Raw genomic sequence first — 27,902 nt, 5'->3', positions numbered from 1 at the left:
TTGTGTGTAGATTTATGGAAAAAACAATTTAATCAATTTCAGAATAATAAAGTAACAAAATGTGGAAAAACCAAGAAGCCTGAATACTTCCCAAATGCACTGTATGTGTGTGTGTGTGTGTGTGTGTGTGTGTGCCAAAGATGATGGAACACAGCACCCCTCAGTGATACTTACCTTCTGAAGAATGAACAGAGCCTCAAATTTAGATGTGTCTCAAAATGATGACAAAATATGCACAAGTCACTAAAAACAATGTCGGCTCTGAGGGTTAGATGGAGTGAAGATTTCATGAGACAGATCATGACTCAGACGTATAAAACCACCACTCTCCTCCTCCCCCTTCCTCCTCTTGGCTATGTCAGACCTCAATTGAAGTTAATGTGGGACTGGGAGGGTCTGAACCAGAGCAATGGTTGGGCCTGTCCTGCCCTGCTGCCTGGAGCTCACCTTCTCTGGTACAGACAGAGGGGCACAGCCCCACCTCGTCAACCAGCCTGCCCTCCCGCACACCCTGCCAGCCAGACCAGCCCTCCCCAAACAGGGAGGACAGCAGCAGCCAATAGCACCTCTCAGCCAGCCAGTGTTAGAGTGGTTCGAGACAGGCATTCAGCCAATCAGATTGCACTGCAGCAAGGAATGCAGCGGCACTAACAAACAAACAGAGAGAGAGAGGGAGCGATAGAGAAAGAACAAATGATGATAGAACGAAAGAGAAAACACATCACACAGACAAAGAAAAACTCCGGTAAAATATGTCGCTGACCTTTTCATGAAATGCTTACTTACAAGCCCCTAACCAACAATTCAATCTTAATAAAATAGAGTTAAGAAAATATTGATGAAATAAACTCAAGTTTAAAAAAAGTAACACAATAAAATAACAATAACGAGGCTTTTAACAAGGGGCACCGGTACCGAGTCAGTGTGCGGGGGTACAGGTTAGTAATTTAGGTAATTTGTACATGTATGTAGGGATTATGTGACTTTGCCCCATGGCAAAATGTATTTAATCTATTTTAGATTAAGGCTGTAACGTAACAAAATGTGGAAAAAGTGAAGGGGTCTGAATTATTTACAAATGCACTGTATATGTATGATCTGGGCCGATTCCGGCTGAGAGTCGGGGCACTCGGCTGAGAGTCAGACTCGGCCGACATCATGTGGCCTGAGTCAGGGCCGCCTTCAGCAGTATTACTTATGGCTCGGATGTGGGGATTGAGCTCAGGGCGATTCAAGTGTGAGTTATCTGTCCCAGATGTATTACTTGGGGCACGGGCAGATTGGGGCTACTCTCTGGCAGATGATTACACAGGCTTTATATAATTAACATTTCATATTTTATTTTTCCAGATTTTCCTCATTGTTTCTGTGAACAAAAAATAAATGTAACATTTCAATGAAATTCTTTAAGAGTCCCGTGTAGTATTTTAGTATTTTTATACTTTGTGCAATGCAATTGATAAGCATGAAAAACTTTGTGGATGGAAACTCACGAGTGGCGCGGCGGTCTAAGACACTGCATCACAGTACAAACTGCGGTTCTACAGATGCTGGTTCGAGACCCGTGCCGGCTGCGACCAGGAGACACGTGAGGCGACGCACAATTGGCCCAGGGTCATCCAAGTTAGGGGAGGGTTTGGCCGGTCGGGATGTCCTTGTCCCATCACGCTGTAGTGACTCCTGTGGCGGGCCAGGCGCATGCACACGGCCAGGTGTATGGTGTTTCCTCCATCACAATTTTTTTTTTGTGGATGGGTATAATTTGTATGTATAAAATGTATAATAGTAATATTTAAAATGACTAAATTGGGTCATTTCATATACATTTATTTAAATATGCATCGGGCCGCATCTGGGGGGATTCTGGTCAGATGCCGTCAGTGTCGGCTGATATGTACAGAATCGAATGACTGCCCAGAATCGGCCCGAGTACATCGGCTCGTTTCTGGTACACTGAAACGAGCCGATGTACTCGGGCCGATTCTGGGCAGTCATTCATTTTGATTGCGGGCCGAGTAAATCAAGTCCGACACCCGATTTCGGGCCAATTCTATCAGTTCTGGCCCCCTGGAAGAGGGCCGATTCCTCATTGCTGGCTGGGTAGCTAATACTGACGATCAAGGGAAGAATAGACTTGTGTAGCTAGATACTATTGCTAGGAAACTAGAGAGTGGCTAGGTTTCAGTTTTGCGTCACAGCTCGGTCCATGGAACATATAGATTTCCAATGAGGACATGTTGCATTTCTCACTTTGAGTTAGACAAAATTGGGATTACAGATCATACAGTCTATCTTTTTCAGTTTCTCCTTCAACAAAAAAATGAACTATTAGCCTGTTAGCCCTCGTGTAATTTAGTTAGCTTAGCTTCATTCTTTTTAATTACATTCACAACTCCTTTCTCGCATATTCAAGCGGTCACTGTTTACAATTTTTAAATCCTCATCGATCTACACACAATACCCCATAATGACAAAGCGAAAACATGTTTTTAGACATTTTTGCAAATGTATTAAACATTTTAAACAGAAATACCTTATGTATATAAGTATTCAGGCCCTTTGCAAAGTCTGTAGAATTTCAGAAGTCCCCTACACATTCAGTACCTATAATACATCTGCACTGCTATATTAATTCTAAATTAATCTGACTATTCTCTCATTTATTTAATTTAATTTACTTTCAGCAATTTGAGTTTGGGTTTCAGTATAGTTGTCTAATGTTGGTTGGGCAAATTATTCTGTTTTTACGTTACTCCTGAATCACTGAAAAACAGAAAGGAAAACGCTGCACACTGCTGCTCATGCTCCCAGGTAATATTTATTTATAATAAGGTTTTGACCCTTAGGTCTTCATCAGGCATTCATATCCCAGGTGGGGGTGGAAGGTCCTATACATAGGGGCAGTACTCAGTGACATCACTTCCTGAAACAGGAGGTCAAAAATGTATGTAACATCGGTTCACAATATTAACATTCAATGTATCAACATACGGTATATGATCATACACAAGGAATGTGATCAATATACATACACATGCAGTATTCAATTAGGATAAAAACAACACCACAATTTGGACATTTTGAAACTATAAAAACGGTTTCAAGTCAAACTCCTTGTAAGGCCAAGAGGAGACAGTGTGTTGAGCCTGTGGATCCAGTCTCCTCTTGGCCTTGACAAGGAGTTTGACTTGAAACCGTTTTATAGTTTAAAAATGTCCAAATTGTTTTTTTGTTGTTGTTCTAATTGAATACTGTATGTGTGTCTATTACTGTAAATACTGATCACATTCCTTGTGTATGATCATATATGTTGATACATTGAATGTTAATATTGTGAACCTATGCTATACATTGGTTCATACAGTGACATTCTAGATGATTATGTGCTTCCAACTTTGTGGCAACACCAAGCAATGCTTCTGTAGGTCTGTGATTCCTCTCGTGACCAACCTGCCTTCGGTACTTCTCCTTCATGTCACTTCTCTCTCTGACACCGTGGTACTGTACTTGTACTCCTCAGTCTGGCCTTCATCGTTCTTCAGTGAGACAAGGTGTTCATCTGAGGCAGGCCTCTCCAGTAGAACGCTGAGGGGGGAGAGAGGAATAGATGGGAAGGAGAGAAAATTGACATGGTCTTATCATTAAAAAGTCTGTGTACAAATAAAGGTATTCTGGTTGGAAATGGAGTGCTTGTAAAGGAAAATAATGCATTATTAAACCTTCTAAAAAATAAATTGAGGCGCCATTAAGAAATTGAGGGGAGGATACTCACGTGTAAAGATGACCCCGTATGTCTCCTTGCTCAACATCTCAATGGCATCCCAGCCATTAGCCAAACCGAGAGAGATACAAGGGAAAGGTATTTTGTGTGTGTTTCAGTGTGTGTTTAACTGTGTCTGTCTAGAAGAAAAAAAGTGGCAAACTACAAAGCAAGCTAGATTTACTCAGTCTTTTATGAAGCTAACCAGCTTCACTTAGCTTCACATTCCAGGTCAGGATTAATCCGTACTATGACACTGGATATTGCTTGCATGCCTGCTAGTCGGTAGCTGTAGCAGGCTTGTAACTGCGTTTGCATTACGCACATGGCTAGTTGAACGCCGAACTCTTCATTGAGACGACGCAGAAACAATCCATGGGTGAGTCGATGCCACATTTTCATTTGTTCCGAAATCAAAATGAAAGAAAAGTAGTCTTGCAGATCCAGCCGGCTATGGTGTGAAAGAGACTTTTAGAAGTGCCGTTGTTAGCAGTTGATGCTATAACACAGACCCCAAAGCAAATCAGGGGGATAAAAATATATTTATTCAAAAGACAAATCATAGTTGTTATGCTGGAAAGTAGATGGCAGATGTGTATTCTTACATATCCTCAGTCTTTTCTCCACTTAACAAAGAGACAGGGTGTAGTTTATGCCCAAGCCTAGCCTGTGGTTGACCGATTAGAATTCCTTGCAATAAAATTGGGACAATGGCCAAATACCAAGTATCCCGTTTTAGGCTCAATGTATAGACAATTGTGACCAACGAGAACTTGTAGCTATGAGTCCCGGACTGAAATTCCTACACAGGTCCTAAACAGATGTTGATCTGAAAAACACTAGTTCCATTGCTCTGTAGCCCTCTTGACCTCTAGTCCTCTACGTGTATTTATCTTAGAATATTCTTACACCGTCTTTATCTTATTATTTATCATTACTGTAATCTTTGGTGTGCTTATCAATGCACAAACACCTTTTCCCACTCCTATCTGTGGAACAGCTTGTTGCTTTGTGACCATAGCCACATAATCTATAGAAGGGTTTTGGAAAAACTAACTCTGGCAATTTACCTGATAAACTCATGGGTACACTAGCAATGGCTGCCAGCCTTTACTTGAATGGGAACTGCCATCTATGGATTATATGTCTATGGTTGGTTTCGGCCGTCAGTTTACCTTTTTGCATATTTCAAAAAACAATCGTTACGACAAATGTACAGTCTGGTGTCAGAGTCGATTTCTCAATCTGCTCTTCGGAGATGCATGAAATCAGAAAAAAAAACTCCTGGTAACTCTGACCGATTCTACCTTTCCTAATGAATAATTTATCATCTTTGTGACCTCAAATGTATCTCCCAAAGTATACATCATTATCACCGCACTACAACAACAAACTGATGATCAGTTACAACTTTGGCTATTGTTGCTCTATTTTACATTGCCACAGTCTTCCATTCACTCTGGCCAAGCTTGCTCAACAGGCCATCAGTATCAACCAACACTTCTGCTTCCATCATGATTCCGTCCAGCTGTTGCTTCTCCAACCATTTCTCCAAACACTCCATCGCGACATCCTCTACTCGCCGACATTCCGCTCCCAAAATAGTGGTTTGAACTACGGCTGTGGTCATTACATTTTGTCAGCAGGTGATTGTCAAGCAAATAACTGCCGGTCTCACGGTAATTGACTGTTAACTAACAAACACATTTAGCATCTCCTGGTTTTCACGCATAGCCTACAAGCCACCGTTGCAGACCTTTGGAACATCTACATTTTAAAAAGTTGAATAAATCCATTTAACATAGCCTAAACCATCACCATGTATCCATTATTTATTTTAGACAAGTGTAAAGAAACATGATATGAAGAAAATGCAGTCTTTCAGAAGAACAGAATAGCACACACTGAGTTGTCCTTATGTTAGGTCCTGATCTGGCTACGGCATGTGGCTGTGGACGTCACTAGTTCATTTAGCAGACCGGATTTGCTTAGAATTATTTCATAGTATAAAGAATACAAATGAAAATAGCTGAATAAAAACAGTTGTTTTGACCTGAATATAATAATTATAATTCCCTTCTCCCGGCTGCCAATCACTGTGCTTCCGAAGCACCTCTCACTCACATGGCTCTCTCAGATAATATCTTAATTCTTATTAGCCAATGCCCATCACGTGATAAGGTCCTTCTCACAGGCATCTCAGCTCCAAAGTAAGCTACAAGTGAAGATAGACACATCAGGGAAACAACTGCGGGCGTCCTTCTTATGGAATTTCCGAGGTGCATATTGAAGATGTTTGAAAAACTGTTCACATTTCCTTTCCTCAGACAACAAGATGAGCCTAATCAACAGCAAAAGCACTAACCTATGGCAATCTACTATTCCCCATACTACAAAAGTTCTATCCTTCTGTGTGAGAAATAAATATTCCAAACATAGCTGTGGGATGCAATAGATTTCAAATTAATACAACCACTTGCATCAAAAACATTTTAACAAGTGATAGGCAAATATTGTCACCCATCAGACTATTCTTAATTAAATATTGTCTTTACATATTCTAAATAATATAGGCCTGTGTGTGAAATTAGTTTTGATTTAAAATGGACCATTGTCGTGCAACTTTCGGAACAGGGGGAAAAAAAATACATATCTTCTAAGCCTGTTTCTGGTCTCAGGTTCAGGAATAACTGAAAAAGCATAACATTATTTTAAAATTGACCTTAGAAATAGCATTTTTGGGAGATTTGAAAATACCTAGTTAGTCAATCACTAATACTCTCAGTAAAAGTATTTATCTTCAACTCGTAATCTGTGGATTCTATTCGATTAGATAGATTCAAATTGTTTGTTAAACATCAGAGCATAGTTGAAAGATATATGGAGCGTAGAAATCATTAAGACGGTGGACAGCGGAGATAGGTGGAATGGCCTGAGGGAAACCGAGGGTTGGGATGTGGAACTGGGAGCGTTGGGCCGGTGGCCAAGAGGTCTCCGATTTGGGTCCCCGAGTCAACTGGGTCGGGGATCTGTCTAGGGGCCGTTGGGCGGGGAGCTTGACCCTGGTTGCTCCTGTGTGTTGCTCTGGATGGGAGCGTCTGTAGATGACTGGAATGTAATATAAATGTTGAGCAGCTTCACTGAAGGTAGATTGTGTGTTTTAAAATAAAAAAAAACACATAACTTACCCGGCCCCATACCCCAAATCCCTTCCAATATCACTGCCACTCAATGTGCGGGCATCTGCCGTAACATGACAGCTAAGCTGTCAAATAATAGGAAAATTAGACAATAGCCTATGAATTTCGATACCTAGCAAACATTAAAAACCATGACCTGAGCCCAATAGATAAACACAAATTACTCTAATATCGTTTATGGTGGCTAGTTGGCTGGTTGTCTGTATGGCTAGCTAGTGAAAGTGACATCTGGGGTTGACGCTTCACAAGCGCAGCCCAAATTTACCGCCACACACACAACTTTTCTTGCACGACAGACTAGCTAGCTAGATAGAGCAAGCAGCTTGGGCCCTTTCCATATGAATTACATTGATAGAAACAAGAACTTGCTAGCTGACTACTTACAACGGAACACTGAGATAATTATACAAAATAATTGAAAACTATGAGAATGCAGGGAAACCACAGGCACAATCTTTACAGCAGATTTTAGGAAAGCTTTCGATAAAGTATGGCTATAATTTATTTATAACTGCCTAGATTGTTTCAACTTTGGAGAATCTCTCATTAAATAGATGAAAGTTATGAATAACACACTCCATTATGTAAAATTATAATTAATGGTTATTTCTCTGAACATTTTTTATTGTCAAGAGTGTAAAACAAGGTTGCCCTCTGTCACCATACTTATTATGGCCAATGAATTGTTAGTTATAAAAATCTGATCCAATTATGAAATTAAGGGGTTAGAAATGAATGGGTTAGAAACAAAGGTATTATTGTGTGCCGATGATTTAAGCTTTCTCTTGAGTTCACAATCTTCAACCCTGAACTGTTTTATCGAAGACCTGGATAATTTCTCAAGTTTATCTTTATTAAAACCGAACTATAATAAATGCAATATTACAGATTGGGTCTCTAAAAGAGACAAACTAAATTGCTATGAGGTCTCCCAATGAAATGGGCGGATGGTGCATTTGATGTGCTTGGTGTACACTTTCTGGAAAAGTTTAATGATCTTGCAACTATCAATTTTGGTAGAATAATTAGCAAAATAGACAGGATCTGGAAACTATGGAAAGGGAAACACCTGTCCATCTATGGGGAAATGACCCAGAATAATTCCCTAGTGATACTGCAGGTTGCATACAGCATCTATTCATGATTCTACCGACTCCAAGATAATATTTTTTTAAGTAATGTGAGCAAAAAAAGTAATTAATTTTATATGGAATGGAAAACCAGATACGGAATATGAGTTTGGAGAGCTAAAACATTTTGATATCAAGGCATTAAACCTCTCTTAAAGCTGCTATTTTACCGAAACTGTATCTAAAGGCTCCGCCTTATCTCAGTTCACTGGGTACGATGGCAACACCCATCCGTAGCACGCACTCCAGCAGGTGTATCTCACTGATCATCCCTAAAGCCAACACCTTATTTGGCCGCCTTTCGTTCCAGTTCTCTGCTGCCTGTGACTGGAACAAATTGCAAAAATCGCTGAAGTTGGAGACTTTTATCTCCCTCACCAACTTCAAACATCTGCTATCTGAGCAGCTAACCGATCGCTGCAGCTGTACATATTTTCACCCATTTTCACCTACCTCATCCCCATACTGTTTTTATTTATTTATTTTTCTGCTCTTTTGCACACCAATATCTCTACCTGTACATGACCATCTGATCATTTATCACTCCAGTGTTAATCTGCAAAATTGTAATTATTCGCCTACCTCCTCATGCCTTTTGCACACAATGTATATAGACTCCCCTTTTTTCTACTGTGTTATTGAGTTGTTAATTGTTTACTCCATGTGTAACTCTGTGTTGTCTGTTCACACTGCTATGACTTATCTTGGCCAGGTCGCAGTTGCAAATGAGAACTTGTTGTCAACTAGCCTACCTGGTTAAATAAAGGTGAAATAAAAAATAAAAAAATAAAAGGCTATGAAGAGAGGCACATCCAATGTTTAAAAATGGGATCTTTTTTGTTATACAGATTAAAACTATCAATTTCCTGTGGATTGACAATAAAACGCTGTTTGAAGCACACTCCTTAAATGAAGCCATACAGAGTTGGCTACAATTCCAATTTCATCCCCCAGAAGAGGGAGAATATATATATTAAAGCAAATAATATGGCTAAAATCCAATGTACTGATAGTTTCACGGCTCATGCTAAGACCCAGATGCAGACACAGGAGGCAGATAGTAAGAGTCTCAGAGTTTTTTATAGTTCAAGGGGCAGGCAAAAGGTAAGTCAAGAAAGGCAAAGGGTCATAATCCAAATCAGAGTCAGGCAGGTACAGGACAGCAGGCAAGATCAGGACAGGCAGATAGGTCAGAACTGGGAAGACTAAGGAAAGCACAAACTAGCGCACAGGAACAAGCTGCTAAAGTAGCAGCTACTCTTCCTGGGGTCCAGCAAAATTAAGGCAGTTAATAACATTTTTAAAAAGCATTACAATACATTCACAACCCACTGTGCCCTCAAATCAAATCAAATTTTATCTGTCACATACACATGGTTAGCAGATGTTAATGCGAGTGTAGCGAAATGCTTGTGCTTCTAGTTCCGACAATGCAGTAATAACAAGTAATCTAACTAACAATTCCAAAACTACTGTCTTGTACACAGTGTAAGGGGATAAAGAATATGTACATAAGGATATATGAATGAGTGATGGTACAGAGCAGCATAGGCAAGATACAGTAGATGGTATCAAGTACAGTATATACAAATGAGATGAGTATGTAAACAAAGTGGCATAGTTAAAGTGGCTAGTGATACATGTATTACATAAGGATACAGTCGACGATATAGAGTACAGTATATACGTATGCATATGACATGAATAATGTAGGGTAAGTAACATTATATAAGGTAGCATTGTTTAAAGTGGCTAGTGATATATTTACATAATTTCCCATCAATTCCATCAATTTCCCATCAATTAGACAAGTAACTCTTTGTCCACATTATAGCAGGGGGTGTAAAGCCATAACACAGACGTTTTACCAGCAGAAAACTATGATCGATAACGCCAAAAGCTGCACTTTTGGCTAACAAGACAGCCCCCGCAATCATTTTATCTTCGATTTCTCTCAGCCAATCATCAGTTATTTGTGTAGGTGCTGTGCTGGTTGAGTGTCTTTCCTTATAAGCATGGTGTAATTCTGTTTACTGTGAAATAGCATGTATCTGGTCAAACACATTTTTTCCAAGAAGTTTACTAAGGGTTGGTAACAGGCTGATTGGTCGGCTATTTGAGCCAGTAAAAAGGGGCTTTACTATTCTTGTGTAGCGGAATGGCTTTAGCTACCCTCCAGGCCCGAGGGCCTAAGCTTAAATTGAAGATGTGGCAAATAGGAGTGGCAATATCATCTGCTATTATCCTCAGTAATTTTCCATCCAGATTGTCAGACCCCGGTGGCTTGTCATTGTTGATAGACAACAATAATTATTTCACCTCTTCCACACTGACTTTGCAGAATTCAAAATGACAATTCTTGTCTTTTATAATTTGGTCCGATATACTTGATGTGTAGTGTCAGCGTTTGTTGCTGGCATGTCATCTCTAAATTTGCTTATCTTTCCAATGAAAAAGTAATTAAAGTAGTTTGCAATATCAGTGAGCTTTGTGATGAATGAGCCATCTGATTCAATGAATGAAGGAGACGAGTTGGATTTTTTTCCCAAAGCTTTTTACTATCATTGATTATATAATTTAATATATAATTTATCTTTGAAAAGCGTGCCTAAAGTAAACTGCCTGTTACACAGGCCCAAAATAGAAAACACTCTAAAATTTCTAAAACTGTTAAAATAATGTATGTGAGTATAACAGAACTGATATGGCAGGCAAAACCCGAGGAAAAACCATTTAAAATGGCTGTCATGTTTATCATGTGTATTATGAGGCCAAAACCTCACAGATTGCAGTTCCTAGGGCTTCCACTAGATGTAAACAATCTTTAGAAAGAGTTTCAGGCTTGTTTTTGGAAAAATTAGCTAGAATTTGTAGTTTTTCTAAGTGGCTCCCATTTTGGCTGTAGTGTTTTCATGCGCGTGGATGACAGCAAGTTCTTTGTTGTTTATCTCCGGTAAAGAAAATAACCATTCTCCGTCGTTTGATTATAAACATTGTTTGACTTGATTGGAGAAGTTAATTGGTAACGTTTGGGATTCATTTTGTATGCATTTTGAAGGAGGGAAACCGATGGATTATTGAATGAAGCGCGCCAGCTAAACTGAGTTTTTGGGGATATAAAGAAGGAATTTATCGAACAAAAATACCATTTGTGATGTAGCTGGGACCTTTGAGTGCCAACAGAAGAAGATCTTCAAAGGTAAGGCATTTATTATATCGCTATTTCTGACTTTCGTGGCGCACCTGCCTGGTTGAAAAATGTTTTTCATGCTTTTGTGTGCGGGCGTTGTCTCAGATAATTGCGTGGTGTGCTTTCGCCATAAAGCCATTTTAAAATCTGACACAGCGGCTGGATTAACAAGAAGTTCAGCTTTATTTTGATGTATGACACTTGTATTTTCATGAAAGTTAAATATTTATATTTCTGTAATTTGAATTTCAATACTCTGCAATTTCAGCAGATGTTGTCAAATCTATTCCGTTAACGGGATTTGATCCATAAGAGGTTATTAGTAACTTGAATAAGTAGTTTCATAAATGCGTCAAGTGCAGCGTCTGGACGTTCCTCATTACAAACCACAGAGCAGCAAATATTCTTTACATCAACATATGAATCACTACAAAACTTATTGTATGACCTCTTATACACTATATTAGGCCCAGCCTTTGGAACTTTGGTTTTCCTAGATATGGCTATTATATTGTGATCCCTACATCCTATGGATTAGGATACTGCTTTAAAGCAAATATCGGCATTGTTAGTAAAGATGTGATCAAAACATGTTCATTATTTAATTCCTGCGCTGTTTGTAACTACCCTGGTGTGTTGACTGACAACATGATCCATGTTGCAGGCACTAGTTAGTTTAAAGTTTTTTCCTGACTGGGCAGCTTTAAATGCTAAAATCAGCTCTTTAAAATCCATATTCAAATGTTCCGAGCTAGCCCTCCTGATGTCATTTGACCTCATATGGACTACGACAGCGTCAGCTCCCGGCATCTGTGGTAGAACAGTCGGAAGCAGCCTTGTTATGTCCTGTACTCGTGCTCCTGGGTAGCACAGGATCTTTGCCTTGGGGACCGAGATGTTTCTCACCATAGAGCTGCCTATGATGACACCTGGTGATGTTGAATGGGCCAGTCTCTCAGGCAGCCTCACGGTCTGGTGAGGATCTGAACCCGAGGTAGAAGCCACCGGAGATGGAGACAGAGCTGAAGACGAAGATGCAGGTACCTCCGGATCCGACATTGGGAAGCCACCAAGGACGAATGCGCCGGATCCTCTGGATCTAGGGCAGCAATGCTGTTTCTGGTCCGTGTCAGTTCAACATCTCCATGGAGGCCCCCGTTGCCAGAGGACGCCTTCTTCGACTTCCACGGCGAGTGACATACCTCTATGGCTGGTTGGTTGCGTCGAGATAAGCGCTGTTCTCCAGGGCAGGGGGAGACCTCTTCGGGAATGGAATCCTGCCTTGCACCGGCCAGTCGCTGTGGAGAACCGTCCGGCTACTGGGGTAGAAGAAAAATAAAAAGTAGGTGGGCATAGGTTACCCAGTAGCTTATGTAGGTTTGCTACTTGCTTGCTAAGAGTAGCTCCTGTAGTCCTCCGTAAGCAAGCAGTTGCTAATTGAAAGTCAGCACTGCCCCGGATCAGAGCAGTAAACACAGCTCCTGCAGTAGTGGAAAGGTTTAATAGCGGCCTCCATTTGAGACCTCCGAGCCAGCTAGGCTAGCTGGGCTTTCACGTCTCTCCCCCTATATGGAATCTGAGAGGATCCCCGGACAGATAGCAGCGCAAACAGCAATTTAGCCCAACAGAGCTGCAGGATTCAAAATAAAATAAAAGTATATTAAAAAACACTGTCAGCTTTTAAACCGAGGTCTTTAGTTCATGTTTCAGCGTTCGACAGGTTTCAGTTTCAGTGTTCGACAGCGTTCAACAACAAACATCGTGCTCTAATGACGTGTGATGACAGACAAGTGGTTTTGTCAAGATAAGTTAAAGAATTAATATGGAGTTGGTTCCCCTTTTCTGCTATAACAGCCTCCACTCTTCTGGGAAGGCTTTCTACTAGATGTTGGAACATTGCTGTGGGGAGCTGCTTCTATTCAGCCACAAGTGCATTAGTGAGGTCATGCACTGATATTGGGCGATTAGGCCTGGCTCGCAGTAGGCATTCCAATTCATCCCAAAGGTGCTCGATTGGGTTGAGGTCAAGGCTCTGTGCAGGCCAGTCAAGTTCTTCCACACCGATCTTGACAGACCATTTCTGTATGGACCTAGCTTTGTGCATGGGGGCATTGTCATGCTGAAACAGGAAAGGACCTTCCCCAAACTGTTGCCAGAAAGTTGGAAGCAGATAATCATCTAGAATGTCATTGTATGCTATAGCATTACAATTTCCCTTTACTGGAACCAAGGGACCGAGCCCAAACCATGAAAGACAGCCCCAGGCCATTATTTCTCCACCAAACTTTAGTTGTCACCGTGCGTTCGGGCAGGTAGCATTCTCCTGGCATCCGCCAAACCCAGATTCAACTGTTAGACTGCCAGATGGTGAAGTGTGATTCATCACTCCAGAGAATGCATTTCCAGTGCTTCATAGTCCAATGGCGGTGAGCTTTACACCACTCAAGCCGACTCTTGGCATTGCGCATGGTGATCTTTCGGAGCTTCATGGCTGACAAGCCTATAAACATATTGTGCTGACAATATTGTGCTTCCAGAGGCAGTTTGGAACTCGGTAGAGAGTGTTGCAACCGAGAACACACGTTTTTTACACACTACGCACTTCAGCCCTCAGCAGTCCCATTTCTGTGAGCTTGTGTGGCCTACCACTTTGCGGTTGAGCCGCTGTTGCTCTGAGACATTTTCACTTCGCAATAACAGCACTTACAGTTGACCAGGTCAGCTCTAGCAGGGCATAAAATTTTTGTCTATGGAGATTACATGGCTGTGTACTTGATTTGATACACCTGTCAGCAACGGGTGTGACTGAAATAGTCACATCCTCTAACTTGAAAGGGTTTCCACATACTTTTGAATAATATAATATAATAAAACACAAAAACACAGTTATGGGAAGCACAAGTAAAACATCACAAATCACCCAGAAAAATATAGTTACATTCCTCCAGAAATAAGTACCCAATCAAACTCTAAACTGCACGAACGGCATCAGAACATTAAGATTAAATGTATTTAGAATTTGGTTCAAGCACTATGGTGCTTTAAAACTAAAAGCAGATTTACCTAGCTCAGTGGAGACCCTAGGAACCTAAAGAGTTAACCAATATAAGACATTTGAGTAGGGCCTTTGATACAGAATGCAGTGATGAGTATCAAAACTCTCACATGTAACAAGATTATGGGCACGATGATAGATGACATCCAAAGGTTTAAGAGTAGTAGCAGCTGCACTTTAATAAATAATATCACCATAATCAAGAACAGATAAAAAAGGTTGACTGAATAATCTGCTTCCTAATGCTTAGTGCTGTTACAATTGTTTGTTTTCATTTGAAAAAAAAGAGCACTTATCAAATCAAATTTTACTTCTCACACGCGCCAAATACAACAGGTGAAGACCATAACGTGAAATGCTTACTTACAAGCCCTTAACCAACAATGCAGTTCAAGAAATAGTTAAGAAAATATTTACTAAATAAACTAAAGTAAAATATGTCATGAAAAGTAAGACAGTAAAAAAACAACAATGAGGCCATATCAAGTGGGTACCGGTACCGAGTCAATGTTTAAGGGTACAGTTATTTTTATTGACTTGGCTAAAGCTTTTGATAGAGTAGACCATTCCATTCTTGTGGGCTAGCTAAGGAATATTGGTGTCTCTGGGGGGTCTTTGGCCTGGTTTGCTAACTACCTCTCTCAAAGAGTGCAATGTATAAAGTCAGAAAATCTGCTGTCTCAGCCACTGCTTGTCACCAAGGGAGTACCCCAAGGTTCGATCCTAGGCCCCATGCTCTTCTCAATTTACATCAACAACTTAGCTCAGGCAGTAGGAAGCTCTCCCATCCATTTATATGCAGATGATACAGTCTTATATTCAACTGGCCAATCTCCGGATTTTGTGTTAAATGCTCTACAACAAAGCTTTCTCATGTTAAATGCTCTACTACAATGCTATCTTAGAGTCACACAAGATTTCTCTACCCTTAACCTTGTTCTGAACACCTCCAAAACAAAGGTCATGTGGTTTGGTAAGAAGAATGCCCCACTTCCCACAGGTGTTATTACTACCTCTGAGGGTTCAGAGCTTGAGGAGTCACCTCATACAAGTACTTGGGAGTATCGCTAGATGGTGCACTGTCCTTCCCTCAGCACATATCAAAGCTGTGGGCTAAAGTTAAATCTAGACTTGGTTTCCTCTATCGTAATAACTCCTCTTTCACCCCAGCTGCCAAACTAACTTTGATTCAGATGACCATCCTTCCCATGCTAGATTACGGAGACATAATTTATAGATTGGCAGGTAAGGGTGCTCTTGAGTGGCTAGATGTTCTTTACCATTCGGCCATCAGGTTTGACACCATTGCTCCTTGTAGGACACATCACTGCACTCTATACTCCTCTGTAAACTGGTCCTCTCTGTATACCCGTCGCAAGACCCACGTGTTGATGCTTATTTATTAAACCCTCGAAGGCCTCACTCCCCCCTATCTGAGATATCTACTGCAGCCCTCATCCTCGACAAACACCCGTTCTGCCAGTCACAGTCTGTTAAAGGTCCCCAAAGCACACACATCCCTGGATCGCTCCCCTTTTCAGTTTGCTGCAGCTTGCGACTGGAAGGAGCTGCAACAAACACTCACACTGGACAGTTTCTCAATCTCTTCATTCAAAGACTCTGCCCTATAATGTTTGTACTATGTTTTGTGCTGCTCCCATGTTGTGATGCTGCCATGTTGTGTTGCTACCATGCTGTTGTCATGTGGTGTTGCTCCCATGCTGTGTTGTCATGTGTAGCTGCCTTGCTATGTTGTTGTCTTTAGGTCTCTCTTTATGAAGTGTAGTGTTTTTTTTATCCCTGGCCCCCGTCCCCGCAGGAGGCCTTTTGCCTTTTGGTAGGCCTTCATTGTAAATAATATTTTTTTCTTAACTATATTGCCAAGTTAAATAAAGTTTAAATTAAAAAATAAATAATAAATACCCTTACAACGAAAGCTGTTTGAACAGCCTATCCATAAAAGGTTTCTAAATGGTCTACTCGTGAGGCTTTTGCCGACATGCTCTTGGATTATTCACAATTCACATAGGCCTACCTGCAGTGCATACTCCATTCGGCTTGTATCCATCCCCATTTACAAAGAGCGCCTCTTCTCTGGTTACCAAACTTAGGCTATTCAAAATGTTCTGTTCTATAATGCTACATTTTTTGCTACATTTTTCTTATTGAGAACGTGCCTAACCCATAAAATACAATTTACGGAGCCTAGTATTTTTTATAAAGGCCTATACTCGTTGAAGCCAGTTACAACAATGTCGGCTGTCAAAACTCCAAACATATTGTGCAAACACTGGATTTGTTTTATTCTGTTGCGATCACTTGTTACTCGGCCTATGATGTTTTATAAACAGCAGTATCAATCGACAATGGGCAAGAATTTTCCATGCCCATGGCCGAATTTTAGTTGATGACATCGCAAAGACCGTCAATAACCTGCAGAATTTAAGACAAATGCATACAGCATTAAGACATGGAATGCCTTGATTAGCCAGTGAGTGGCCAAGCCCTCTTCACACCTAGGACTTGTTTATTCAGCAAAACCAAGCCCCTTTGTACAACAGCCAGCTACTGTGTTCATAATAACAGCTGTAAAAATAGCAAAAATATTTATGACACACCGACAGACCTATAGCGTTGATGCCATTTCTTAGATTCACCATTGCATTTGTTAAAATAGAACCCAAAATGGGAATTTGAAATTGAATGCCCGAAATGGCAAAGTCGTAAAAGTGTGTGATCAAATTGTCTTAGTTACTTTCTGGTGGAATTGTTGTTGTATATTTTGAAGACAGAAAGAATAATTATTCCGCTCCTCCCTTCCTGCGTTTGACGTCGCCAATATACTAACCACCAGTCCTGGGATCCATCATTACGCGCACCGGTACGTCATCATGAGGCACACCTGGACTCCATTACCTCACTTAATACCTCCCCTATATCTGTCACTCCCTTAGGTTATTTCCCCAGTCAGTATTGATCCTGTGTTTCTGTGTAGAATCTACTGTTATGTTGGCTCATCCATGTTTGTTGTTTTATTAAACGTTTCACCTGCTTCTCGACTCTCAGCATCTCAGTGAGTCTGAGATATTCCCTGTCCTGAGTTAATCCTTTCCTTTAGTCACTGAGCTACACACACACAAACACACACATGAAAATGAAACTTAATTCCCTTTAAAGTGCACTCCTTTTGATACCCCACAATTGATTGGCCAGTCAGTCACATGGGGGAGGAGGCAGGGGGAGGGTCTACCTGATCTTGTCCAATTACAACAGCTTTATCCTTTTTCAGTTTCAAACTTTTCTGTATTGCTAATGTGTCCCACTGAACAGGGAGGGCCCTGCTCTCACACCTCATTCCAGATTACAACACGGAGACCCCTGCGTGTCTGTAAAAACCTTCCAGAGGCCCCCTATACTGTACTTAACCTCCAGTTAAACAGCTATAAACACCTTTTTTACACACACGCAAGCACACAAACACACACCTTTGCTTCCACCCTATTGTAGTGAGGCTGCTCAAGGCTTCTGCTTTGAGATTGAGGTTTGGATGAAACCTGAAATAGAGGTGAAGTAGAGATTTTGCAATGACCTCTTCTGAAATAGCCTGTATTTAATTTTTTACCCAAGTGAGATATTATTCCAAAGAAACCTCAGGCTAAGGTGTAAGAAAGAAAAAATACAGAAATAAAGAAATATTTAGTTTTTAGTATATCCAACTAACTCTGATTGCCCTCCTCTGTTATGCTCCTCCTTCTTCTCAAAGTTCCATTCTTTGCTGCCCATGTCTGGCCAGGTTACAGGTGTTTTTACAATATAGCCAATTTTGACTTTGCAGCTGGCACATCTAGCGGAAAGCGCTCAGTTCTACATCCAAGGAAAGATTGACAATAAGCATCAAACTGCATTTCTACATTACTATATTCCAGTCTTTCAAGCTCCACCACACCACATTGTAAATATTCAGGTCAGAAAACACTCATTTGACACCCATTTTGAGGGTTTATTTTGTAGCCCTCTCCCTCTGAAGGGTTCTTTGTGCAGCTGCCCAAATCCTACTCTATTCCTTACACAGTGCACTACATTTGACCAGAGCCCAATTGGTGCCATTTGGGAGGCAGCTTTGAGTTTGAAATCTGAAGTCTAGCACACCATTCATTTGGGGATTAGACACCCTGAGAAGTTGTTAATCACCACAGTTAATCACACTCCACCAGTCTGCCCTGGGCCCACTCCTCTATGGGGTGGGGGATGGAGGCTAAGGATAGGGGCTGGGGGATACGGGTTACTGGGCTGAGAATGGGGGCAGTGGGGTGGGGGCTAGGGGAGACTGGGAGAGATAGACCTTTGGCTATGGGGTAGACAGAGGGAGACTGGGCTGAAAGAGTGGTGGAAAGTGGACTAGAGACTGGGGAGAATAGGATGGGAGAGGCTTGGGGAGAGTGGGCCTGCCCCTATGGGGGAGAGTGAGGGAGAGTCTGGGGCAGAGACTTGGGGAGAATGGGGGAGAGTGGTCCAGTGCTATTGGAGCCGATGGTTGTTAATTAGAGTGAAAGCTCTGCAGAGACTGATGGAGGAGAAAGACTCTCAGGATGTGAGTCCAGGGTGAGAGGGTTCACACACACAAAACATGACTCATTCAGTTTGTGTTGTGTGTGTGTATTAGCAAGCGTGTGTGTGTTGCATGTGCGTACGTACTGACGTGCATGTGTATGTGCGTGTGTTTATGTATGTAGTGTCTTACCTCACTGCTCAGGCATTCCTGTAGAGAAAGCAATATGAAGTGAAAGACTGAGGCTCTCACAGTGTGGGTATTGATGGCTGTAGCCCCTTTGGGCAGGACCGGCCTCCACTGTTCACAGTACAAAGACTGTCCAGCAGGACCCATACACACTCACACAGATTCACAGAGACAAGGAGGGACGGGGGAGAGAGGGAGAGGAGGGGAGGGGAGAGAGGGACAAGGTTGACGGGGAGAGAGATGAGGGGGATGGGAGAAGGTCTGTGGGGAAATAGATGGACAAAGAAGAGTGGGGAGAGAGGACAGCAGAAGGGGGATAGGGAGGGGGAGAGAGGACAGAGATGGGAGAAGGGCTGTGGAGAGGAAAAGAAGGACATGGGAGCGAAGGGGAGAGGAGAAGAGGAGAATTGGAGAGAGCAAGGTGAGGAGTGAAGAGGGCGATGGGATGTCTGTGTGTAGAAACAGAGAGAGGGACTGATAGGTGGTCACCTCAGAGTGGCTCAATCACCACACAAGGAGGAGGATGAAACATCAACTTGTAGCACTAGCTCTCAAATCCAGTGCAAAAACAATGAAGCAGAGTTTTGCTGGTTACAGTATTGATTCTCCCATTACTGGAAAGGGATACATGTAGCTAGAGAAATTAAAATGTATTACTGTATGTAAGTGTAACCCCCTTGTCTCTCTCAATCTCTCTCTCACTTATTTTATTTTCCTCCATGAACCTATCCTCTGTCCCTCGTTTTACTGCCCCACCTCATGTATCCTCCCCTTCTCTCTTTTCTAATCCCATCTCTCCCTCCCCTCTCCCACAAGAACAGGGTAGAGCCAGCCGGTTTTGGGTTTATAGGATTATTCACATATTCTTCCAGCTGGCCGTCCGTCCCGTCGTAGCTCCCCCTGCCCGGCCCCTTCCCTCTGAGATTGGGTAGCCTGGTTCACTGTGTCCTTAGACAACCCATATGCATCTACAGGAATGGAAAGGGGTACCAATCTGTGGAGGCCCACCTCCAGCACAGCACTCAGAGAGCCAAACTGGAAAAAGAAACCCTCCACGTCTGCCTTCCTTACTGGAAAATAAAATATTTTATGATAAACTAATAAACACAGGCACACACACAAAGTGAAAACATGTTTTTAGATTTTTTTTTAATGTAATGAAAAGGAAATACAGAAATATCTAATTTACAAAAAGTATGTATTCACACCCCTGAGTCAATACTTTGTAGATGCAAATTTGGCAGCAATTACAGCTGTGAGTCTTTCTGGGTAAGTCTCTACTAGCTTTCCACTACTGGATTGTGCAACATTTGCCCATTATTCTTTTTTAATTCATCATGCTCTGTCAAATTGGATGTTGATCATTGCTAGACAACCATTTTTGGTCTTTCCATGGATTTTCTGGTAGATATAAGTAAAAACAGTAACTCAGCCACTCAGGAACATTCATTGTCTTCTTGGTGAGCAACTCCAGTGTAGATTTGGCCTTTTTATGTTATTTTCCTGCTGAAAGGTGAATTCATCTCCCAGTGTCTGGTGGAAAGAAAACTAAACCATGTTTTCCTCTAGGATGTTGTCTCCCCAGTCCTTAACAATAACAAGCATACCCATATCATCATGCAGCCACCACTTTGCTTGAAAATATGAAGAGTGGTACTCAGAAATGTGTTGAATAGGACTTTGTATTCTGACAAAAAGGTAATTGCTTTGCCACTTTTTCTGCAGTATTACTTTAGTGCCTTGTTACAAACAGGATGCATGTTTTGTAATATTTATATTCTGTACTTTTTTCACTCTCAATTAGGTTAGTATTGTGGAGTAACTACAATCTTGTTGATTCAACTTCAGTGTTCTCCAATTACAGCCATTACACTCTGTAACTGTTTTAAAGTCACCATTGGCCTCATGGTGAAATCCCTGAGCGGTTTCCTTCCTCTCCGGCAACTGAGTTAGGAAGGACGCCTGTATCTTTGTATTGACTGGGTGTACTGATACGGCATTCAAAGTGTAATTAATAACTTCACCCTGCTCAAAGGGATATTCAATGTCAGTTTTTTTTACCCATCTACCAATGGATGCCCTTCTTTGAGAGGCATTGGAAAACCTCGCTGGTCTTTGTGGTTGAATCCGTATTTGAAATTCACTGCTCGACTTAGGGATCTTACAGATTGTATGTGTGGGGTACAGAAATTAGGTAGTCGTTCAAAAATCATGTGAAACACTATTATTGCAGACAGTGTGAGTCCACGCAACTTATTATGTGACCTGTTAAGCACATTTTTACTCCTGAACTTATTTAGGCTTGACTCAAGACATTTTAGATTTTCGTTTGTAATTCATTAGTAAAAATTTCAAAAACATAATTCCACTTTGACATGATGGTGTATTGAGCGTAGGACAGTGACAGGTGGCTGGCTATATTGGTCCGTTAACACAGGACAACATTTTTTTCTCCCATGTCTATGCAGGACTAGACCAGCCTGCAGGCCTACTTTTTAATAGATATGGATAACATGGATTCATGGTAGGCCTATCAAAACATTGCATTTTAAAGAGAAAGCAAGTGCCATGATCCAGTGGAAAATCAGGCATACGGAAGTTCTTTTAAATGCTCTGGGAGTTGAGAATTTTAGGCGAAAGAAATTCTCACAGCAAAATTGTAATTGTAATTGTAATTATATCTATAAATGTAGGCTGCTCTTTTTTAATAGATATGGATTCATGATATGTCTGTCAAACATGCCCCACAGACACACGCAGAAGAGAGCGGGTATCTCGCTGACTTTAGTAACGACCCAGAAAGCAAGTGACATGAGCCCATGAAAATGCTTTTAAATGCTCCAGTTGAAAATGTTCCAGAAACCAAAAAGCTGAACAGATATTTGATTTGCAGGAGGGGGAAATTGCATTGAATCAAATTTCCAATGATTTACCTGTGGTATACCACTGGTACAGTCAAATGATATTACAGGATACCAATGCTGCTACTATCACTACTGCAGTGCTTCAGCTTGATAGGAGTGTTAATGAAACCTCAACTGAATATGACAGATCTCTCCTTTTAGTCTTTTAATTTGGGTTGCAGTGTCTCACTAATATGTCTGTACCTATAGACTGTAGTTCCATAATTGTCCTAATTCTATAACATGGCTGACTTTAGTTCTATAACTGTACTAATTCTATACTAACTATGTGTCTGCCCTCACCGCTATAGCTGAGATTATTCTGTAACGTGTCGGTCTTCTGCAGTACAGTACCAGTCAAAAGTTTGGACACCCTTACTCATTTCAGGGTTTCTCTTTATTTTTACTAGTTTCTACATTGTAGAACAGTGAAAACATCAAAACTATGAAATTATACATATGTAATCATGTAGTAACCAAACATTTTTTAAACATATCAAAATATGTTTTATATTTGAGATTATTCTTCTCTCAACCAGCTTCATGAGGTAGTCACCTGGAATGCATTTCAATTAACAGGTGTGCCTTGTTAAAAGTTCATTTGTGTTATTTCTTTCCGCGTTTGAGCCGAAGACTAAGTCCATATTGTGGCAAGAACAGCTCAATTAAGCAAAGAGAAACGACAGTCCATCATTACTTTAAGTAATTTAGCAGACGCTCTTATCCAGAGCAACTTGTAGAATACATTGTCATCCTTTTCAGACTAGTCTCCCGTGGGATCAAACCCACAACCCTTGCATTACAAACGCCATGCTCTACCAATTGAGCCTCATGGGACCCCCTTCTTCATGTCGGCGTGTGTGGCCATGTTAATTTCTTAATGATGTGGACAGAGGAACTTGAAGCTCTCTATCTGCTCCACTACAGCCACATCAATGTGGATGGCGGCATGCTCGGCCCTCCATTTCCTGTAGTCCACGATCAGCCCTTTTGTTTTGCTGACGTTGAGGGAGTAGTTGTTTTCCTGGCACCACACTGCCAGGTCACTGACCTCCTTCCTATAGGCTGTCTAATAGTCGTCGTGATCAGGCCTACCACCCCCGCGTTGTCAGCAAACTGAATGATGGCGTTGGAGTCATGTGCGACCATGCAGTCATGGGTGAACAGGGAGTACAGGAGGGGACTAAGCACGCACCCCTCTTGTCCAGGTGGGAGAAGGCAGTGTATTATTGTGTCATCTGTGGATCTTTTGTGGTGGCATGCAAATTGGAGTGGGTCCAGTGTGTTTGGGATGATGGAGTTGATGTGAGCCATGACCAGCCTTTCAATACACTTTATGGCTACCGACGTGAGTGCTACGGGGTGGTAATCATTTTGGCAGGTAACCTTCGCTTCCTTGGGCACAGGGACTATGGTGGTCTCCTTGAAACATGTAGGTATTAGAAACTCAGTCAGGGAGAGGTTTAAAATATAAGTGAACACACCCGCCAGTTGGTCAGCGCATGCTTTTCAGTACATGTCCTGGTAATCCATCTGGCCCTGCGGCTTTGTGAATGTTGACCTGTTTCAAGGTCTTACATCGACTACCGGGAGCGTTATCACACAGTCATCCAGAACAACTGGTGCTCTCAGGCATGCTTCAGTGTTGCTTGCCCCGAAGCGAGCATAAAAGGCATTTAGCTCGTCTGGTAGGCTCGCGTTACTGGGCAGCTTGCGTCTGGATTTCCCTTTGTAGTCTGTAATAGTTTTCAAGCCCTGCCACATCCATTGAGCTTCAGTGCCCGGTGTAAAAGGATTCAATCTTAATCCTGTAATGACGCTTTGCTTGTTTGATGGTTCGTCTGAGGGCATAGCGGGATTTCTTATATGTGTTTGGATTAGCGTCCCGCTCCTTGAAAGTGGCAGCCCTTGCCTTTAGCTCGATGCGAATGTTGCCTGTAATCCATGGCTTCTGGTTGGGATATGTACATACGCTCACTATGGGGACAACATTGTCGATGCACTTATTGATGAAGCCGATGACTGAGGTGGTATACTTGTCAATGCCATTGGATGAATTTCTGGAACATATTCCAGTCTGTGCTAGCAAAACAGTCTTGTAGTGTAGCATCCGTGTCATCTGACCCCTCTGTATTGAGCGAGTCACTGGTACTTCCTGCTTTAGTTTTTGCTTGTAAGCAGAAATCAGGAATATAGAATTATGGTCAGTTTTGCCAAATGGAGGGTGGGGGAGAGCTTTGTTTGCATTTCTGTGTGTGGAGCAAAGGTGGTCTAGAGTATTTTTTCCTCTGGTTGCAAGTGACATGCTGGTAAAAAAAATTGTAAAACTGATTTAAGGTTGCCTGCATTAAAGTTTCTGGTCACTAGGAGCGCCGCTTCTGGGTGAGTATTTTCTTCTTTGCTTATGGCCTTATAGAGTTGGTTGAGTGCGGTCTTAGTCCTAGCATCGGTCTGTGGTGGTAAATAGACGGCTACAAAAAATATAGATGAGAACTCCCTTGGTTAATAGTGTGGTCTACAGCTTACAAGATACTCTACCTCAGGCGAGCAATACATCGAGACTTCTTTAATATTAGACATCGCGCACCAGCTGTTATTGACAAAAAAAAAAAAAAAACACACCCCACCCCTCGTCTTACCAGACGTAGCTTCTTTGTTTTGATAGTGCATGGAAAATCCCACCAGGTCTATTTTATCCGTGTCGTCGTTCAGCCACGACTCAGTGAAACATAAGATATTACAGTTCTTAATGCCCCCTTGGTAGGATAATCGTAATCATAGGTCATCAATTATATTTTATATTATATAATTATATCGTAAAAAAAAAAAAAAGTTTCTTCCAGTTTGTGGTAAGTGTTCAAATGTCCAGAAGTTATTTTTGGTTATAAGAGACGGTAGCAGCAACATTATGTACAAAAATAGTACAAAATTAAGTTACAAACCATGCAAAAAAACGAACAAAATAGCCCAGTTGGTTAAGAGCATGTAAAACATCAGCCATTCTAGTTCAGCACCAGTCGTGTTAGTATGTGAAGTTTCTCTGACATAGCTCAATGTACACACACACACACACACACACACTAACTCCTATGAGGATATATGCTTGAGGTCACACCTATGTGTTTTTTTGGTTTGTTTTTCAGGTCCCCACAAGGATAGTAAAACAAGAATTTCAGACAAGTGGGGACATTTCACCAGTCCCCACAAGGAAAATGGCTATTTTAGGCTAAGGGGTTAGGGTTAGGAGTTTGAGGTTAGGGTTAAGTTTAGGTTAAGGGTTAGGAGTAGGGAAAATAGGATTTTGAATAGGAATCAATTGTTTGGTCCCCACAAGGATACTACAACAAACGTGTGTGTCAAATCAAATCAAATTGTATTTGTCACATGCGTCAAAAACAACAAGTGTAGACTATCAATGAAATGCGAACTTACGGGCCCTGCCTAACAATGCAGAGACAAAGAAAGAGAAATAATAGAAAAATAAATAACACTAGGTGTGTGTGTGTGTGTGTGTGTTCGTTAGCCATGCACAGTGAGGCTGATCATAATACCACATCACCAATGAGAGTGCACTTCTTATGCCTTTACAGTGCCTTCTGAAAGTATTTAGTCCATCAGACCAGAGAATATTGATTCTCATGGTCTGAGAGTTTTTAGATGCCCTTTGGCAAACTCCAAGCGGGCTGTCATGTGCCTTTTACTAAGGAGTGGCTTCCAACTGGTCCCTTTATCATAAAGGCCTGATTGGTGCTGCAGAGATGGGAGAACTTTCCAGAAGGACAACCATCTCCACAGAGGAACTCTAGAGCTCTTTCAGAGTGACAATTGGGTTCTTGGTCACCTACCTGATCAATGCCCTTCTCCTCCGATTGCTCAGTTTGGCCAGGCGGCCAGTTCTAGGAAGATTCTTGGTGGTTCCAAGCTTCTTCCATTTAAGACTAATGGAGGCCACTGTGTTCTTGGGAACCTTCAATGCTACATAAATGTTTTGATACTCTTCCCCAGATTTGTGCCTCGACACAAACCTGTCTCGGAGCTCTATTGACAATTCCTTCCACCTCATGGCTTGGTTTTTGATCTGACATGCACTTGTAACTGTGGGACCTTACATATACAGGTGTGTGCCTTTACAAATCATGTCCAATCAATTTTATTTACCACAGGTGGACTCCAATCAAGTTATATCTCAAGGATGCTCAACGGAAACAGGAAAGACCTGAGCTTAATTTCATGTCTCAGAGCAAAGGGTCTGAATACTTATGTAAGGATGTTTTTAGGACGTTCTTGTGATGTTGTGTCATGATCTCTTGAAGGTCCCCTGAATGTTCTAGGGACATTGTGTCATGGTCCCGTGGAGGATTTTGTGTAGTTCCAGATTTGGAAAAAATATGTTTTACGCAGGGCACGCACACCCTAGTTGCATTACACATCACCCCTTGTTACTGTTGCCAAGCTCATCAAGACCCTGATCGGTGAAGTACAGTGTGACTGAAATGTTTTATTTATTTTTATGACAGTTATTCAGGAGTAACAGAAAAACAGAAAAATATGCCCACCAACATTAGACTGCTAAATTGAAAACCCAAACTCAAATTTCTGAAAGTAAATAAAATAAATGAGAGAATAATCAAATTAACTGATAATTAATATAGCAGTGCAGATGTATTACAGTTAATGAATGTGTAGGGGACTTCCAAGTCTACAGATTTAGAGTAGCAGAAAGATCAGCACACACCACATCCAGAGGTTCTGAGTTCAAATCCCTGGTGGGATCATATTGAAAAGCCAGTACTAAGTGAATGTGTCAAATGCAATCCTATTGTGATTGATTAAAGATTTGTACACTATTTTATCGGAACAGCGTACCACTTACCTTAAAACCCCTGTACCATTTCATGATTTCACTTATAATGGTTTGGGACACCTGGGACCATCACGTGACAAAAAACTCCAGGGGACTATGACACAATGTCCCAAAAACATTCAGGGGACCATAACACAACGTCCCACGAACCTGCTAAAAATGTCATTTGGGACTTCTCCGAGACAAACCAGAAACTATACAAGGATCCCCCAGAGAATGTTCCATTGGGAGCATCACGCGACGTCCTAAGGACTAGTAAAATTAAAGTCCTGAGAACGACCTAAAAAGGTCCTGACATGGTCATCAGTGATGTCTTGGAAACTTACAGGGATCTAGACAAATGAACCCCAGAGAACGTTCCCATGGCACCATCACGCAACATTCTTAGAATGTTCTCAGAATGTCAGTGGGATAACCATCGCTCCAAATGTTCTCAGGATGTTCCGCAATCCCACACACTCACACAAACAGGGGTGTCTTGCTCACAAGGAAATAAAATAATTAAGACCCCAAAACCATATGTTGAGAACCCCTATGGTATAAACACATAATGTCTATCCCCCCACGCCCCCTCATCAATCATGACTTTGGCACGCAAGGTATCGGATACTTTTGTGTATTTGAATTGCATTTGCTAGACATTTTTCTGCACTGTGGGAGCTAGAATTATAAGCATTTCGCTGCACCTGCTATAACACCTGCATATCTGTGTACGCGACCAATACACTTTGATTTGATTTGAGAAAGACGCACAAATACTATCAAACCATCACTCAACCAGGAAGAAGGACAGTCATTTAAGAAAATCACCGAACACAGATAATTAGAGAGAGAATGATTTAACCACAAGTTCCAAGTGTTTCTACTTAAAAATCAGTCCTAGAAATCATGCTTGATTCTCTCTCTTGTTCTCTTTCTTTCCTCCCTCCCTCAATCATTCACTTGCTTCTTCCGTTACTTGCCATACTCTTTAAATCTCTAGTGCTTCTAACAGAAAAGTGAATGAGAGAAAACAGACAGGGGAGGAGAGGGCAGTAGAAATTCAGTGAAGGGATAACACAG

The 27,902-nt window shown here is 41.5% G+C and overlaps 1 long non-coding RNA gene across 2 annotated transcripts in view; it reads right to left on the bottom strand.

Annotated features, from left to right (window-relative positions):
• Window positions 1-27,902, bottom strand: part of LOC149985132 (uncharacterized) — a 67,342-nt gene that overhangs the window by 22,889 nt on the left and 16,551 nt on the right. The window contains exon 1 of one of the 2 annotated variants that reach the window (XR_016487022.1): window positions 175-1,861. The exons of the other annotated variant lie outside the window; for it this stretch is intronic. This is a non-coding gene — a long non-coding RNA (uncharacterized LOC149985132). Of the gene's footprint in view, window positions 1-174; window positions 1,862-27,902 lie in introns of those variants that run through there. 2 annotated transcript variants of the gene reach the window in all.

The sequence above is a fragment of the Oncorhynchus mykiss genome, chromosome 2 (assembly GCF_057628025.1).
Source record: "Oncorhynchus mykiss isolate SJ-2025 chromosome 2, ASM5762802v1, whole genome shotgun sequence".
Classification (NCBI taxonomy): domain Eukaryota; kingdom Metazoa; phylum Chordata; class Actinopteri; order Salmoniformes; family Salmonidae; genus Oncorhynchus; species Oncorhynchus mykiss.
The sequence above is the reverse complement of the archived record's forward strand: the minus strand, read 5'-3'. Positions and strand labels throughout refer to the sequence as shown.